Consider the following 18,605-nt stretch of genomic DNA (forward strand, 5'->3'; position numbering starts at 1 on the left):
AGCCACACACATGAGCGAAGCAAAAGAAGGAATTTGTTCACTGCTTCCCATTGGCAGGCAGGTATTCAGCCATCTCCAGGAAAGCAGAGCTCCATCATGCATGACAGTGACTTGGGAAGACAAAACGCCCTTACTCTAAATGTCCCCCCCCTTCCTTCTTCCCCCAGCTTTATATGCTGAGCATGATGTCATATGGTTTGGAACATCCCTTGGGTCAGTTGGGGTCAGCTGTCCCAGCTGTGTCCCCTCCCAACTTCTTGTGTACCCCCAGCCTAATTGCTGGTGGGGTGGGGTGAGGAGCAGAAAAGGCCTTGACTGTGTAAGCACTGCTCAGCAATAACTAAACCATCCCTGTATTATCAACACTGTTTCCAGCACAAATCCAAAACATAGCCCCATACTAGCTACTATGAAGCAAATTAAGTCTACCCCAGTCAAAACCAGCACACCAGGGCAAAAAGTGTTGTTTTGGGTTTTTTTCCCCTTATTGTAAGTCAAGAAAATAGTTGTTAACATTAAATATAATTTAGTTTTCAGATACATAATGCAAAATATAAGAAAATAGTTTAACCTGTATTGTATACGGAATAGATGTAAGAAAATGTGTTAACTTTTGATGGTTTTTGTAATATTATACTTCTTGAACTACAGGTTGATTGTACTATGGCAATTATTGTATAAAAAAAAGTGGTTTGGTATCAGATGCAGCTGAACAAAAAAGTGTACAAGAATGCAGAAGAGTCTGTTGTCTCATCGCTTTTAAGTCATATACAAGCAATCCTACAGTCTTCAGGAGTGACCTTAGAAACAACGTTTGAAGATTAATTCTGTATGTGGTTAGTACTTTGGAAAGAACTACAACTGTTAGGTAGTTGCATGGTTAACTGAATACTAGAAAATTAGATCCAACTTCATGACAATCAATAACTGACCACCAGATTTAAAAAAAAGTTAGTAGCAGGACTTTTCTTAAAATTCTGATCAGAACTCTCTCAAATATTTAATGTCCCAGTACACCTGTAGATTGTATTATGTCCTTTAGAGCTTTTTGAGCTAAATAGGAAGACTATATTGACTTCAGTTTGCTTTGAATCATGTCCTAGAGAATCTGAAGGCAGGATCTGAATTCTGATGTCATTTGTACTGTGTTATTTCCTCTGAGGTAGGTGGGCATCACAATGCATCTTACTGAATTTCTATGCAGAAATCCTGTTCACTCTATGTGATTGCTGTGGCCATGAACATGTCATGTGTACATGAATCTAGTCAGCCTCAGCTAAGCATCTAATTTAGTGTAGCCTAATGTAATAGACTTAATCTAGTATATTTATTTTGCAGATAGTGTATAGTTGTAGCCTAATTTCATACACAGTAGCATACTATGCTTTATCTTCCTTTCCCCTTCCACATAGTAATAAACCCAAGCTTCCCACTTATGTCTCCCACCACAATTCTGTTTCCTCTCCATATTCTTGATCTCCTTCTCTTAAATGTTACTTCTAGCTTTTCTTCCTGTATCACACTGTACAATGCATCAGCTCCTTCATGTCTCTTTCACTCATCCTAACAATACATGCAACTTCCCACCCATTCCTTATGTTCTTTATTTACATTCAGTTTGCCAAATAGATATGGCATGTTTTGTGGATGATCTGGAGTAACATATATGCTGATGGGCCAGCCAATATCAGAACTAGCTAGCTGCTGATAAGCAAGACAGTGGCAAATTTGTCCTTACCTTTTCTTCTATGGTAGCACTATTTTCTTTCCCCTCTTTCTCTTCTGCCTAGGAGCTGTGCTCTTTTACAGTTTTGTTTATTTCAGCTTAACTTCATGAAATATAAATACGGGTGTGAGAATCTACCTTTTTGTCAAAGTATTTTGAAATTGACAAATAGATTAAAAATTGGAATGGGACTAGAGGTGGAGAAGTAAAATTTAGAGAGATGAAATGTGTAACCGTCCATAGACCTGTTCTTCGGAAGTGCTTTTACAGTAAAACAAAATATATTTGTTAAACTTGCTAAATAGTTTTACAACTACTTTTTACAATGAAAAAACTTATTCCACATCATAGGAAATTGAAAACAGATAAGAGAAAATGCTTTTCCCCATTAATAAACTATTGTGGGTTTTAAATATTTAAGTTTCCAACTATATTTAACATTTGTAACCTTGTGTGTAATCTAAAAACATAACCTAATTACTGAAAACTTTGTAGGAGTGACTATAACCTGAATAGATTTTTTGATTAATTTAATAGTGACTTGGCAATTAAAAAAAAAAATAAAAAAAAGGGGGTATTCAAAGTCACCTTCTCTCAGATGCTCAAAACTTGGATTTAGCTGTGACAATAGAAATTTGCTGGAGACTCGCATGTTTTACTCTGCTTTTCATAAATCTGTAATACTGAAGTAAGTGCATGTGTGTTTGCACATGTAAAACTGTAACTATGTAGAGCTTTTAATTTGTTGTATATTTGGTTTTTAAAGGTGAGGAGAAGTTCCTTTTAGGCTCATACAGAGAATCTGTGAACATTTGGAAAAGATCTCTTTGTGAAATTGAGGCAAAAGGTAAGGGATAAAATCTTTTCCCTGAGAAAATTCCATGCATGTCTATGTTGATATCAGAGTTTTCTTGTGAAGTACTTGGTACAGAAAGGTTCTAAGTATATTTCTGAGAAAGAAAGAGACAATGAAAAACAGATGAACAAAAATCAATTCTTTTAGTAGCTGTAAAATCAAAAGTCTTAGTGTTTGGGGAGTAACAAAACAAAATAATTTGTGACAGGAGTTTATTTAGGCATTGATTTGAAACAAATATTCCAGAGACTCTTCCCAGGTATCATGAGAAAAAAAAAAAATTCTAGTTATTGTGATGAGGAATACCTCATGCAGAAAGAATTCAGGATATTGGAAGTTTGGTGGATGTCTAAGCAATTTCATTGTGTTTTAGACATCCCTTTACTTAACTAGGTGAAAGTTCACAGCTTATGCCCTAAGGCTTCAGCAAATTTAGCTACTAATGCTAAGCAAGTTATGCTAAACAAGTTCTATATAAGTAGTATACCAAATCACACAACACAACTGGACTTCTGCCCTTCTTTTCTCTTTTAATGCAGGAAGAAAAAGAACATGTTTTCTTCAGAGTAGATATTATCTTGCAATATAACTGTACAATATAACTTGTGTGAGGCTCAGGGACTCTGTGATCATCTGGTAGGAGAGATTCTAAGGTGATCACAGATCTCAATGAGGCAGATGGAAAATATTTCTGGTATGTTTATATTGCATAAAAGCGTGATAACGTATGTTGATATTGCTTAAATAACCTAGTATCTAATTTCTGTGCCATCACACACACACTTGACACCATGCTTTTCTCTTTACATTGGACTGAAGTCTGTTTTCAGTGATTTTTAAAGATCTTTTTCTGATCCTCGGATGTTCTTTCAGCTGCACTTGGAGTGTTTAGATAATTTTCATTGTATAATTAATAGTGAAAGCATGGCCTGTTAAACATTCTTCAATTCAAATCTGCTTAAGGAAAGACTTTGGATAAGAAAATTAAGGGAGAAATTATGTGATTTCATTTTGTATTGATCTAACTTTTTTTTTAATGATACAATATGATGAAATCATTGATTTTTAGATTGGTCATCAATCCTAAATTGACAGTAGGGTTTTTTTTGCAGATGCTTGTAACGTTTTCTATTAAGTCAGAGTATGAAATCTAAATTTCCAAATTTAAACATTTTTTTTTGACTAAGCACTGATCTAAACTTAGATACTAGAGGTCCATCTCCAGTCATTTAAAACCTAATATTAAGTCTTTTAATATTAATATAATGTGTAATTAGTGTAAAAGATTAAGCTCTGTAAGTCCTGAATGCTTGTCAAGAAATTAAGTAATACCATACATAGTTTACTTGTTTAAAAAAAAAATGTTTTATAAGCTGTGATTAAACAGTTTTAGCATTCAAATTTAAAATAATTTTCCTCATAATGTTTCAATTTCACATCTGGTTTTGTTTTTATTTTTTTAGATACCAAGTATTCTCAGCATGAACTATGGATGGTAACAGATATTCATACTGAAACTGCTATGGCTGTGATTCGATCCATGGCACAATTCATGGCCGCTTATTTCACAAATCAGCTGCTCTATATCTTTCCCCCCAACAATGTTGACATCCTGCATCCACTTTGCATCAAATGAGGTATTTTCTTTAAAAGCAGTTTAATTTGTTGTGCTTAACCCATCTCTTTTTTTTACATGTATATTAATGCTGTCTATTGTGCTTGAACTTGGTGATTTATGGTTTCAGCATCATTAATTGTAAAGATAAAATAACCTAGTTTTTCCAGATATTTTTGTTGAGAACTGTGTGTGTCTGTGTGTGAGATTTAATGTTTTGTATCTCTTGATTATGGAAAATATTTTGGGTATTTAAAGTTAGTAGTTTGATGTGTGCAATTGAATTATGTCATTGTCCTGGTTTTGGCCAGGATAGAGTTAATTTTCTTTCTAGTAGCTGGTATAGTGTTATGTCTTGGATTCAGTATGAGAAGAATATTGATAACACACTGATGTTTTCAGTTGCTGCTCGGTAGTGTTTAGACTAAGTCAAGGATTTTTCAGCTTCTCATGCCCAGCCAGCAAGAAGGCTGGAGGGGCACAAGAAGTTGGGAGGGGACACAGCCAGGGCAGCTGACCCAAAGTGGCCAAAGGGGTATTCCATACCATGTGACATCACATCTAGTATATAAACTGGGGGGAATTGCCACTCGGGGACTAACTGGGCATCGGTCAGCGGGTGGTAAGCAATTGCATTGTGCATCACTTGTATATTCCAATACTTTTATTATTATTATTGTAAATTTTATTATTATTATCATCATCATTATTATTATTATTATTTTCTTCCTTTCTTTCCTATTAAACTGTTCTTATTTCAACCTGTATTGGGTCTGGCTGAGATGGAGTTAATACTCCCCATAGCAGCCCTCATAGTGCTGTGCTCTGCATCAGTAGCTAGAAAGGTGTTGATAACACACCAGTGTTTTGGCTGCTGCTGAGCAGTGCTGGCACAGCATCAAGGCTGTCTCTCCAGCATTTTTGCCCCCCCCTCAATGGCAGGCTGGGGCAGGGCAAGATCTTGGGAGGGGACATAACCAGGACAGCTGACCTAAACTAACCAAACAGATATTCCATACCATATGATGTCAGCTCAGATATAAAAGCTAAGTAAAGGGAGACGGAAGGGGGGGCATTTTTGTCTTCTGGAGCAACCACTAGCGTACTGAAGCCCTGCTTCCCAGGAAGTGGCTAGACATCGCCTGCTGATGGGAAGTAGAGAATAACATCATTTGTTTTTCTTTGCTTTTGCGCGCGACCTTTGCTATCACTTTATTAAACTGTCCTTATCTTGACCCACGAGCCTTTTGTTATATTTTCTTCCCCCTGTCCAGGTGAGGAGGGGGAGTGATAGAGCGGCTTTGGTGGGCACCTGGCATCCAGGGTCAACCCACCACACAACCCATGAGTTTTACTTTTTTTTCCGCCCTGATTCACTGGGGAGGGGAGTGAGTGAGCGGCTACGTGGTGCTTAGTTGCTGGCTGGGGTTAAACCACGACAGAGTTTTCTGGCAAATTCTGTATTTTCTTTCTGATATGTCTATACCAATAACAGAATATCCAAGTTGATGGTGTTTCTTCACTTTATCACATTTTCTGTCTGTATTTCTGAATGCCTATAACTTATGATTCAAAGTTCATTATGTCTCAATTTGAGAGAATAAGTGAAAATTGAGAAGTTTGCATTTAAAATCTCTTGGTTTTCTTTCTTTGGGTAGGTCCTTAAAGTGAAGACATTATGTCTGTTGTTATACAGGCTACTGAAAAAGTGCGAATGAAGTCTATAGGCCCCATAGAAATTAATATTTGGGAGCCAGCAGAAGAGGGAGCATCAGATGATGAGGAACACTGTGATGACACTGAAAAATGACAGATTCTTAGTAGGCACTAGTCCAAGCAGAAGCACACTTAGTGATCTTAGGAATCCTCAGGTATATAGTGAATGCTGAAACAGCAGATACACTTTCTGATGCTTTGCTTACTGAAGAAACGAGAGCTTAAACACCTTCACTCCAAAGGTATGAAAAAAGTGGCAACAGAAAGCTTTTCTATTGAAAATAAATAAATAAATTGCCTCTTACTGTTCAAGTAATCTTTTCACCAAACAGGATAATTGTCACTTTGTGTAATTTATCAAATTAATAATTACAAATTTGTTAAATCTTAGAACTGCCAGTGTTATATCAGTTACTCTGTGACTAATATGTTCTTGAAGTGTAAATTATTATCAGCTATGACCAAATTCATATATGATACTGCTAAGTTGCTGTCTGTGTGAAAACTATGGATTTTGCATTTGATAAACTTGCCACATTAACATTGTATTAATGTAAATTTGGTTTTGTTAGTTTCCTGTTTTTAACAATAGAGGAAGAAGAGGAACTAATGTTGCATTTACTTATTTTTCATGTAATTCTTCTTAAAATTTATTTTGGCATTAACAGTACTTATGTTTGTGTGTTGTCTTACAGGGATAATGAACATCAGAGACAAGTTGAGATAGGTAGAAAAAATGCTGCCCACAAGATAAAAGCTCTTAACTGGAAAACAAAACATAAAGACAAAGTATATGGAATGGACACGAATAATCAATGTAATTTGCCTATAGTTGGTGCATGGGAATTTGAATGTGGTGATGATGATGAATACATTATTTTTTTAGAACTCTTTTTGAGTTATGTTCTTGAGAGAGAGAGACCTGATAAAGTACAGTGACCTTGGAATTCAATTTCTTACTAGCTTTTCTGGACTTCTTCGAGAGCATGAATTAAACTCTCTTTTTTTATGTTCATACAACACTAAAACGTCAACAAAGCAAAGCTAGAAGCCAAAGTGTGTTTAGATCAGGGCCTTGCTATACTGTCACTCTAGCGTCTTGCAATCCTGAAACAGTGTCTGTCTATAATGAAAACCAAAATATTTTGGAAAATCCAACCATTGTACAGCCCATTGTATAGACAATAGAATCTTCTGTGCGGAACCTAATGAGAGGACATAATGAAGGATTATTTGGTTTAAAATAAAAGTCAATTTTGTATGGATTGTCCAGCTCATAGTTCACAAATGAGTTTCACCATGTCTAGTGCACACAGGCGACTCATGGGGGGGTTACAAAAGGGACCCAGCCTTGGATTGCCTTGAGGCCCTGTCTCTCTGCAGAGACAACGCACGGGGAGCTGTGTAGATAGCTTAGCCCTGGGCTGTCTGATAAGCCCTAAACAGGGCGGTGGCTGCACCATTCAAAGAACCAGAACCTGAACTGAGCCTTGAAATCCCTTAACAAATAGTATGCCCTGAGTCTCAATCCAACCACTATTCAGTTGCCTGAGGAAGCAAGGTTAAAAAAAAAGCTGGAGGGTTTCAGCTTCAGTTTCAAAGGACAACCTTGTGTATTCAAACAATCACAGACCAACGAAGGAAAGATAAGGGGAAACTCCACTCAGATATAAATAATCCATTTAGGCATATATCATAATCCACTCAGACATAGTCATACACACCATTCCACAAGTCAGGGGATAAAAACTCTAAGGTTCAGGTTGGAAATGGGGGAGTCGCTTCTCCAACTATACAGTTGGCTTGTGGAGGAAACCCTTCCCCACCTTGATTGGGACGCTGGTCGAGGTAGCTTCCCTGGGATTGAGAGCCCTTACCTGGAGGGGTAAGTGAATATTGTTTATCTTTAAGTTTGTAAACGCGTGTGTGCTTGTGGTTGTCTGTGAATGGCTTGTGGTTGTAATAGTGTACTACTCTTGCTTTTAAAATTGCAATAGTGTATTCCTCCATTGTATCTGTAAAACCTGCAATAGTGGTGTGTTAAGTCTGTAAGTGAAGTTCAAATAAATCATTTGCTTGAACCTTGCAGTTAAGTCTTTTTCCACCACAAATTTACAGAGCTCAGAGTGACAATCAAGGTGTAACTATTACACCAGCAAGCCAGACCTTTCCTAACCATACATTCTCTAGCCCACAAACTCTGGCAACTTCTAAATACATTTACAAAACTGTTCATATAGTTGATATTGTACCAGGAGAGGAACTAGATATAGAATTGATGGGTAAATTTAGCAATATTGCAAAATTGCTTGAGTGGATGATCAGGTGTGCTGCGATTGAGAGACGGGACACAGCTTGATGCAAGCAGAGAGTCGTTTTATTGCATATAACACTCGTTTATATAGGAAATTAGAAGACGCGGTTTTTTTTTAAACTGATTGGTTGTTATGCTTCAAAGTTCTTATCAGCGCATGCTAATTGGTAGCTACTTAAACTTTAGCAATTGGACTGTTAGCAACTAAGCTGCTTTTGCAAAAGACTCTAAGTTCCAGCCCTTTATCGAGCATGACTCACGGGTCAGCAATTCTCCACCACATCGGCGCCTCTCTGTTTGCCTTATCAGGCCTCCCAAGGTTTATAGCCTGCAAGTTCCAGCACGTCCCCTTCTAACAACGGAGCAGTACCCGCCGTCCTGTCTGATTCCTTCAAGTCTTGCCCTACACAGGTGGTCTTGACATGCGGAAACAGACTCCACAATCAGTGAGATTGTAAAGTAGGTATGTTCATTCAGCGCTGGGCAGCATGGGGGGTAGTCCCACCAAAGTCGTGCGCGCCCGACTCGGGCAGTTCGCCTCAAGTTTATACAGTCAAATATTACATATTCACAATACGCCTATACATATGCATGACCTATCCCCGCTTCATAGTAAAATTAGCTCCCAGAGGTCATTTCCATAGTCTCCTCTCAACTGCGCCTGCGCAGGGCCTCTTTATGGTGGTCATCTGGTGGTCACAGAGATGAAGATAGATGACTCGTCTTCGTCACCGCTAGTAACCTCTTTCCTTGCGCAGGCTCAGTGATTTCTTGGTATTCACCCAAGCCGCAAGACCAGTCTTAGCTGGCTCTTGGGGCCTGCTCCTGCTTCTTATCAAGGACTGTCTCTACCTCATTGGCTGGTTCTTGGGACCAGCTCTTCTTATCAAGGACTGTCTCTACCTCAGCTAATTTCAACAATGTAAGCACTAAACATCATCTTTCATCCCCCTTTAGTATGTCTACTGAGATTCTTTTGACTCCCCTTGTCTCAGTCTGATAAAAGACTGCTCTGTGGTTCCAATTAACAAGATTCCTTAGAAGAGAGTCTCCCAATGATACATGTGAAAACATCAGCAGCTGCTGTCCGTACTTCTTTATGGCTGTTTGTTAGAACAGTTATACAGGGATGGATCTCGAGCAAAGAGCATAAAATTTAAGGTAAGAAAGAGGATGGGATTGGTGTCAATGAAATCTGTGAATTAGTTATGCCAGTAAAGAAAATCACACACATCTTTTACCTCATGGTTCCATTCTCAATAAAACATGGAATATTGATTAGTAGCCTTCCCTTTAAGGGTTGCTAGGGAAAGAGAAACATCTCAGGAATACTGGAATACTGTTTTGCTGAATGGCGGGAATCCAAGTAAAAACACAGACTCCAGTCTAATTGTCGTGGTTTAACCCCAGCCAGCAACTAAGCACCACGCAGCCGCTCACTCACCCCCCCATCCAGTGGGATGGGGGAGAAAATCAGGAAAAGAAGTAAAACTCCTGGGTTGAGATAAGAACGATTTAATAGAACAGAAAAGAAGAGACTAATAATGATAATGATAACACTAATAAAATGACAACAGTAGTAATAAAAGGATTGAAATGTACAAATGATGCACAGGGCAATTGCTCACCACCCGCCGACTAACACCCAGCCAGTCCCCAAGCGGCGAATCCCTGCCCCCCCCCACTTCCCAGTTCCTAAACTAGATGTGACGTCCCATGGTATGGAATACACTGTTGGCCAGTTTGGGTCAGGTGCCCCGGCTGGGCATGAGAAGCTGAAAAATCCTTGACTCTAGTCTAAACACTACTGAGCAACAACTGAAAACATCAGTGTTATCAACATTCTTCACATACTGAACTCAAAACATAGCACTGTACCAGCTACTAGGAAGACAGCTAACTACATCCCAGCTGAAACCAGGACAGTATCCACCCCTCATTCTATACCATTGACGTCATGCTCAGTTCCCATACCTTTAGTTACATTCTGATCAATCATCACCACCTTTCCATCCCGTTGAGACATATGAACAATGATATATATATATATATATAAGTATACACACACAGAGATATCAGTTCTTTAGTTCTTTATGTTCATAAAATGTTTGTTGAGTTCATTTAGTTTCCGACTCTGGGCTCCATCTGTCATACCAGTCTGTCTGGGCAGGAGGGATGGTGCAAAGTCCTCTCAGTCGGTAGAGCAGAATTGGGCTTCAGTGCGGTGTGACGAGCAGATGACATTGGACGCAGCAGGAGGATGGTGTGCACCGTTGGATTGTTGCATGCTGGAGTCAGTTCTGGTTCCACCTCTACTGCGCTTTGCTCAGTTTTATCACAGTTCTTTCTTGCTTGATCCAAGTGATTCTTACTGCAGTACTATGGATATAGCATATAACAATTATAGTAATGATAACATACAGTGGCAGGGTTATATAGCAACTAATATCATACAGTTTAATTCTGGCTATTTTCACCTAAAATCAAATCCCCTTGAGGCACACATCGGACTTCCCCATCTTTTCGCATCACCCACCAAGTGCACCCAGGCCCTTGAGCAAAAGCAATCCCACGAATGGGTTTACCTTTGCCTGAGGCAGGAGTAACCCAGACACTGTTTTCCGTAACATGTTTTTCATGTGCACTACAGGGACTTTATCCCCTTCTACAGTATGTAAAAATTCTGATTGGGCAGGGCCACTCCGATTGGCAGATCCTCTGGTGTTGACTAACCAGGTGGCTTTTGCTAAATGTGTATCCCAATGTTTGAAAGTTCCGCCCCCCCCATTGCTCTCAATGTAGTCTTTAACAGTCCATTGTATCGCTCAATTTTCCCAGAGGCTGGTGCATGATAGGGGATATGATACACCCACTCAATGCCATGCTCTTTGGCCCAGGTGTCTATGAGGTTGTTTCGGAAATGAGTCCCATTGTCTGACTCAATTCTTTCTGGGGTGCCATGTCGCCACAAGACCTGCTTCTCAAGGCCCAGGATAGTGTTCCGGGCAGTGGCATGGGGTACAGAATATGTTTCCAGCCATCCGGTGGTTGCTTCCACCATTGTAAGCACATAGCGCTTGCCTTGGCGAGTTTGTGGGAGTGTGATATAGTCAATCTGCCAGGCTTCCCCAAATTTATATTTCAGCCATCGCCCTCCATACCACAGGGGCTTTAACCGCTTGGCTTGCTTAATTGCAGCACATGTTTCACATTCATGGATAACCTGCGCGATAGTGTCCATGGTCAGGTCCACCCCTCGATCTCGAGCCCATCTATATGTTGCATCTCTTCCCTGATGGCCTGAAGTATCATGGGCCCATTGAGCCATAAATAGCTCACCCTTATGTTGCCAGTCCAGGTCCACCTGAGACACTTCAATCTTGGCAGCCTGATCCACCTGTTGGTTGTTTCAATGTTCTTCAGTGGCCCGACCCTTGGGTACATGAACATCTACATGACGTACTTTTACAACCAGATTCTCTAGCCGGGACGCAATATCTTGCCACAGTGTGGCAGCCCAAATGGGTTTACCTCTGCGCTGCCAGTTGCTCTGCTTCCATTGCTGTAACCACCCCCACAGGGCATTTGCCACCATCCATGAGTCAGTATAGAGATAGAGCACTGGCCACTTCTCTCTTTCAGCAATGTCTAACGCTAGCTGGATGGCTTTCACCTCTGCAAACTGACTCGATTCATCCTCTCCTTCAGCAGTTTCTGCAACTTGTCGTGTAGGACTCCATACAGCAGCTTTCCACCTTCGATGTTTTCCCACAATGCGACAGGATCCGTCAGTGAACAGGGCATATTGCCTCTCATTCTCTGGCAGTTTATTATACAGCGGGGCTTCTTCAGCACGTGCCACCTCCTCCTCTGGTGACATTCTAAAATCTTTGCCTTCTGGCCAGTCCGTGATTACTTCTAAAATTCCTGGGCGACTGGGGTTTCCTATGCGAGCCCGTTGTGTGATCAGTGCGATCCACTTACTCCACGTGGCGTCAGTCGCGTGATGTGTAGAGGAGACCCTCCCTTTGAACATCCAGCCCAGCACTGGCAGTCGGGGTGCTAAGAGGAGCTGTGTCTCAGTACCAACCACTTCTGAGGCAGCTCGAACTCCTTCATATGCTGCCAATATCTCTTTTTCAGTTGGAGTATAGCGAGCCTCGGATCCTCGATATCCTCGACTCCAAAACCCCAGGGGTCGGCCTCGGGTCTCCCCAGGTGCTTTCTGCCAGAGGCTCCAGGTAGGGCCATTCTCCCCTGCTGCAGTATAGAGCACATTTTTAACATCTTGTCCTGTCCGGACTGGTCCAAGGGCTACGGCATGAACAATCTCCCGTTTAATTTGTTCAAAGGCTTGTTGTTGTTCAGGGCCCCATTTAAAATCATTCTTCTTCCGGGTCACTTGATAGAGAGGGCTTACAATCAAACTGTAATTTGGAATATGCATTCTCCAAAACCCCACGACACCTAAGAAGGCCTGTGTGTCCTTTTTATTAGTCGGGGGAGACATAGCTGCTATTTTATTAATCACATCCAGTGGGATCTGACGACATCCATCTTGCCATTTTATTCCCAAAAACTGGATCTCCTGTGCAGGTCCCTTGACCTTACTTTCTTTTATGGCAAAACCGGCTTTCAGAAGGATTTGGATTATTTTCTTCCCTTTCTCAAAGACTTCTTCTGCTGTGTTGCCCCATACGATGATGTCATCAATGTATTGCAGGTGTTCCAGAGCTTCACCTTTTTCCAGTGCAGTCTGGATTAGTCCATGGCAAATGGTGGGGCTGTGTTTCCACCCCCGGGGCAATCGATTCCAAGTGTACTGGACACCCCTCCAAGTAAAGGCAAATTGTGGACCACACTCTGCTGCTAGAGGGATTGAGAAAAACGCATTAGCAATGTCAATTGTGGCATACCACTTGGCTGCCTTTGACTCTAGCTCGTATTGAAGTTCTAGCATATCTGGAACGGCAGCACTCAGCGGTGGTGTAACTTCATTCAGGCCGCAATAGTCAACTGTTAGTCTCCACTCCCCATTAGACTTCCACACTGGCCATATGGGACTATTAAAGGGTGAGCGGGTTTTGCTGATCACTCCTTGGCTCTCCAGTTGGCGAATCAACTTGTGGATGGGAATCAGAGAGTCTCAGTTGGTGCGATATTGCCGCCGGTGCACCGTCGTGGTAGCAATTGGCACTTGTTGTTCTTCAACCTTGAGCAACCCCACAATCGAAGGGTCTTGAGAGAGACCAGGCAGGGTAGACAGCTGTTCAGTGCCCTCCGTCTCCAAGGCAGCTATACCAAAAGCCCATCGATACCCCTTCGGGTCCTTAAAATACCCCCTCCTGAGATAGTCTATGCCAAGGATACACGGAGCCTCTGGACCAGTCACAATGGGGTGTTTCTGCCATTCATTTCCAGTTAGGCTTACTTCAGCTTCCAATACAGTTAATTCTTGGGATCCCCCTGTCACACCAGAAATACAAATGGATTCTGTCCCTTTATAACTTGATGGCATTAGAGTGCACTGTGCGCCGGTGTCTACTAGAGCCTTATACTCCTGTGGGTCTGACGTGCCAGGCCATCGAATCCACACAGTCCAATAGACCCGGTTATCCCTTTCCTCCACCTGGCTGGAGGCAGGGCCCCTCTAATTCTGGTTAGAGTATTCAGTATTCACTTCTCGTAAAATTGGCTCAGAAGTCCCTTCAAGAGGATCGGAAATGAAATCAGCCCTTCTACTCTGTTTGGAAACTGGAGCGGCATTTTTCCTGGTAGAATCCCCTTTTGTGGTGGTTTTTCCTCGCAGTTCACGTACCCGTGCATTTAGGACCGAGGTAGGTTTTCCGTCCCATTTCCTCATGTCCTCTCCCTGATCACATAGGTAAAACCACAGGGCACCTCGCGGTGTGTACCTTCTATATTCTCTCTCTTGGGCAGAGGAATGCTCACTCCTAATAGCTGAGACATTGGTCCTTACAAGTGGGGAGTAGGACATATCCTCTTTGAATTGCTGGAAATCCTCGGACAGCTTCTCCACAGCTGCAATGCAGGCTTGTAGGGAGGAGGAGAGATTTTCTTCGTATTGACGGAGTTGGCGAGCCACTTCCTCCACTGTCGGTGCCTCTTCATCCTTCCAGGCCATTATTGCCAATGCGTTGGCATAGGACGATGGTGCGCTCCGTACAAACTTCCGCCACATGGGTCGTGTGCATTGGACTTCGTCTGGATCTTTGGGTAATTGTGGGTTGTCCGGGTCATGATGAATCGTCTCTAGCACAGCTAATTCCCTCAGATATTGGATACCTCTTTCCATGGTGGTCCACTTGCTTGATTGACATATAACATCTTCCTTAAAGGGGTACCTTTCCTTCACACTTGACAGGAGTCGCCTCCAGAGGCTGATGGCTTGTGTCCCTTTTCCAATTCCCTCGTCAATGCCACCTTCCCTGGCAAGCGATCCCAGCTGCTTGGCTTCCCTACCTTCTAATTCCAAGCTATTAGCCCCATTGTCCCAGCATCGGAGGAGCCAGGTGATAATATGCTCACCTATACGGCGGCCAAAGTCTTTTCGCAGATCCCGCAGCTCACTCAAGGATAGGGACCGGGTTATTACCTCTGGTTCTGCCTCTTCCTCCGGTTCCCGTGATGACCCTGGTTCATCTTCATCCTTCGCTAAGCGAACTGATTTTTTTGTATATTTCTTTTTCTGTACGGGGGCAACTGATGCTGGTGCAGGTTGGTCCGCTGGTTCAGTTGCAGTATCGCTCGCCGGGTTTTGGATAACCGCAGTGTCTGTCACCGAGGTTTGGGTAGCAGCAGTGCTCGTCACTGGGGCTAGAGGGACTGCAGTGCCCGTTGCTTTAATATATATACACACATATATTATAGTAATAATCAAAAAGGAAAGATAAGTAGAGTAGTGATGCACCAGTTCATTACTGTAAAGCAAGGCAGTGATTAAGAAAAGGATACATCACCAATTACCACTTCAAAACCATCATCCGGGTTCACACTTAGGCTGGAAAGCCCCTTGGCAGCTGGCCCCTGGAGATCCTCCGTAATTGGGAAGGTCCTACGCCGTGCATCCACCTGTAGGTGAGGCTTCAAGAGTCAACCCAAGAGTTTCCTGCTTTTTATAGTAAGTAACAAACATCTTACGTAAGTCTTTTTGGCAGTGTGAATGTGCAGACTGTTATGCTTCCCTTATCAATCCCATCTGGAACACTGGCCAGGTGTTCCGGGTGTGACTGAGAAATGAACCATGTCCAGTCAGCACACAATAAAATATTGTCCAGATGTTCATGTTGCTATTTACAGAGGTGGGTAATTATAAAAGCAGTAACCAATCACAAGCAGTAATCAACTTCTCATCACAAATACTGGAATTCTGTCTGTAGGAAGACTTTGGTTGGAGATTAAAGTGCTCTTTGCAATTTCTGTTTAAAATCTAACAACTCATTTATCTAGATACCAGATTATTTGAGCAAATGCTTACAAGTTAAATCACTGTGTCTAAAACTAGACATCAACTTTGAAGAAAGCTAGTATTGGAGATGATAGACTATGGAAAATCAAGACAAAGAATAAAGAAATATTTTCTCTGAGGAGACTTGAATTTAGATTTATTTGTCTTTGAGGACAGTGCAGATACAGTCTGACTAAAGTATTTAAAGTAGCTGTGGATTGGTGAAAAATAAATTTTGCATTTCCATCTAATACTGTTAGAGTTGGAGAATGTGTGTTAATACAAAAAAAGAAGATATTTGCCAAAAGAACCCAATGAGTATTGCTTTATTTTATATTTAGGAACAGCTGGATCATTTATCCTCTTTAATTAAGTCTACATGAAAGGTTTTTGGGGGGAGAGGGCTGTGGGGGTTTTTCATTTTTTTCTTTTGAGAAGGCTTTTCTCCCACATCAAAAGAGATTTTTTTTCTTGGTTTTGGTTTGCATTTTCTGTTTTCTGACAAGTGCAGCTTGTATTTTAATTACAACTTACTGCCAAAATGTTGTGCGTGCTTCGACCTATGCATAATTATGTATGGGGGTTTTGCCTCTCATAATGTCTTCAGTGATAATAATTTGGAGTAGTTTAATACCAGTTTTGTATTACTGGTGCTGAAGGCCAAATCTTATTGTATATCTTTGTATAGAGTATATTTAATTGTCACATAGCATCAGTGAGAATTGATGCTTAATTGATGCTGACAAATATCTCTTATTTCATGATTCCTTTAGATAATTCAGAGGACCATTGCTTCACAATGCAAAGGGGCAAAACTCAGGTTCCACAGGCAACTGTAAATCCAGAATTTCTCAGTTCTATAATAGAGAAAAGGATATGAAGTTAAGCATAAACATACTATATGAAATTGGATTGCTTTTTTAAAAAAGATACCTGATACTTTAACTAGTGAATGTTTTTATTTTTATTGTTATTATTAATAGAGTCCAGGTAATCAATATCTGAAAGAATTTACGTCTCGGATCTGCATAATTCCTAACATGGACTAGATGGTGGCTGCATAATTCCTGCTACAATTATCAACTTTGTAAAAGAGAATCTGAATTTTATTATTCCTTGTAATATCACATGCAGTTGTGTCAGATCTTCTCAAATAAATGACCAAATTTGTAATATGAAATATTCAGGAGATCTAAATGATTTTGGTGATTCTGTTCTGTGCTCCTGTTACTTTTAATGAAAATATGAAAAAAATCTTAGGTGCCCTCTTTAAGCATTATTAGCATTAACAGTGTTGGAAGCTGACAGTCTTGAATATTGTTACGTAGTTGTTACAAGACTTCACTTTTTATAGAACTTCAGTAGTGAGACATAACATAACACTTGCGAGACAGAAAAGCAGATTAAATATTCTCCAACAGCAGGCGTACCTCTAGGTAGAAAACAAAGTATCTGTTGCATATGAAGTGAATTGTACATGATTGTTTATAAACTTAGTGATATGCAAATGGACTCTAGATTTCTGATATAATTGATGTCATGGTTTTCTCAAAGAATTCAGATAACTTCCACTCTCTTTAGTGTAATTTTCCTTATGCTGGGATGAGAGTTCACAACGTTAGTTTATTTTTTCCCCTGGATCTGTAATCTAGCTATGTTCATATGTATGCATGTCAGAAAAATAGATGGAAAAGGCAGTTAATATCTTACACAATTCTGGAGATGGAGATTCCATAACCTAAAGGCATTTGTGACATTTCATCTTCTGCTGCACTAAAGAAACAAAAGTTTTTTGGTATTAGTATTCTAAGACATTGGTGTGTGTCTTCTCTGACAATTTTTTTTCCTTTTTTTTTAAAGGAAACTTCTGTGAGGGAGATAAATGTATTCTTGACCAGATGATTTTGAAGTTATGGTGCAGTTTATGCCTTCCATTTTCTTTTTGGTAGATCATGTGTGTTGGTTACATTTTTCTGGAAACAGCCCATCTGAAAGACTGACTATTAATGTCAATAAAATATTACAGCTATACAAAAAAATAATATTAATCTTGGTATATTGGGTTTGCGTGGCAAGGATTTAGTAGCAGGGGGCTACAGGGATGTCTTCTGTGAGAAGCTGCTAGAAGCTTCCCCTATGTCCGATAGAGCCAATGCCAGCTGGCTGTGGTGGTGCAGCCCCTCTGGCCCACGTTGCGATGTCAGGACCAGCCAACATTGTGTTCTTGTGCAGTGAGTTGGGACAACCTGGTACTTTTTTCTTGGCTACGTTACAGTGAGTTAGGATGATTAGGCACTCCCTAACCATATCTGAAACTCCTGTGCCTGGATCATGGCCCAGCTTTGAGGGTGCCTGACAAGAATTATGGCCAGAATGGAAATACACTGACCAAAGTCAATCACCTTGCGAACTTATAAACAGTGATCCTGAGACCCTTTGAGCTCTCCTGGACCACAGCAGGCTGCGACCAGCAACTCCTTCTGAGTGGGACGCCTCTCAGAGCTTGCGAACTCTCCAGTTAGTTTGTGAAATTTGGAGGACTGTCGCTGAAAGCTGACGATGGGACCTGGGCTGAAACCCTTCACTCCTTGAGGCTCAACTCTTGCCCGTTGAGAAATGCCAAGACATTTTTAAGCGAATATTTCACTGAACTCAAGGGAGTTTTTATATATATCTATATATCTTTGTGTCTGTGTGCGCGTGTGAATTGACCTAGATATCCGATAGCAAGTATAGTAAAAATATTGCCATTTCAAATCTATAATCAAGTCACCATTGTGATTGTAGTAAAGTATACTTAATCGCTTTGTAAATGTTAAATTAGTCAATGATTAAGTTCTGCTAAATCTCGTGATCCACCTTAAACTGTGAATGAACCTTAGACTGCTGCTAGACACATATAATCCCTTA

General features: G+C 40.8%; 1 long non-coding RNA gene and 1 pseudogene across 1 annotated transcript in view; both read left to right on the top strand.

Moving 5' to 3' along the window:
* The window catches only part of LOC138683450 (uncharacterized), a 630,921-nt gene that overhangs the window by 190,603 nt on the left and 421,713 nt on the right, over window positions 1-18,605 (top strand). The window lies entirely within an intron of this gene.
* On the top strand, window positions 596-7,179 carry LOC138683438 (ciliogenesis and planar polarity effector 1-like; annotated as a pseudogene).

Source organism: Haliaeetus albicilla, chromosome W, assembly GCF_947461875.1.
Source record: "Haliaeetus albicilla chromosome W, bHalAlb1.1, whole genome shotgun sequence".
Taxonomy (NCBI): Eukaryota; Metazoa; Chordata; class Aves; order Accipitriformes; family Accipitridae; genus Haliaeetus; species Haliaeetus albicilla.